We start from the raw sequence: 565 nt of genomic DNA, 5'->3' as shown, positions 1-565 counted from the left end.
AGAAAACACACACCGAGCGCTTCAAACACACACAGAGAGAGAAAGAGAAAAGAAAAAACTGCACATAAAGGCTCCGTTTACTCTGCAGGGGCATGCTTGTGTGAGCTGCAGCCTTTGACGATAAGCCTGAGCGGTGTGTGATTTGTCACAGAATAAAACATTTTTAAAAAAAGAGGCCCTAGTGTTTAATCGTCATGTCAGAATAAGAGCCTGAGTGTTGATAAAGTATTTAATCTGGTCAGTTTGCCAAAATGGACCCGATTAGGCAACATGGAGACCTGGTTCTTCTAAAAATAAGAAAAAAAAAAATTGTCATCGTAGAAAAAATGCAGCACATTTTCTCACAATAATCCCAGGAATCAATAAAGATTTCGCCTCCTTAAAAGAGAAAAAATAGCTATAATAGAAGACGAGCAAATAATAATAATAATAATAATAATAATAATAATAATAATAGGCAACCGCACTGGTTTCATTTTTGCTGTACTATTTTTTGTCGCAAAGGAATATTTTTCGGCATTTAACACCGCATATGTTGACATATTTCACAAAAAAAGCTTAACTG

Source organism: Dicentrarchus labrax, unplaced genomic scaffold (assembly GCF_905237075.1).
Source record: "Dicentrarchus labrax unplaced genomic scaffold, dlabrax2021, whole genome shotgun sequence".
In the NCBI taxonomy this organism is placed as follows: Eukaryota; Metazoa; Chordata; class Actinopteri; family Moronidae; genus Dicentrarchus; species Dicentrarchus labrax.
Note: the sequence above shows the minus strand (reverse complement) of the source record.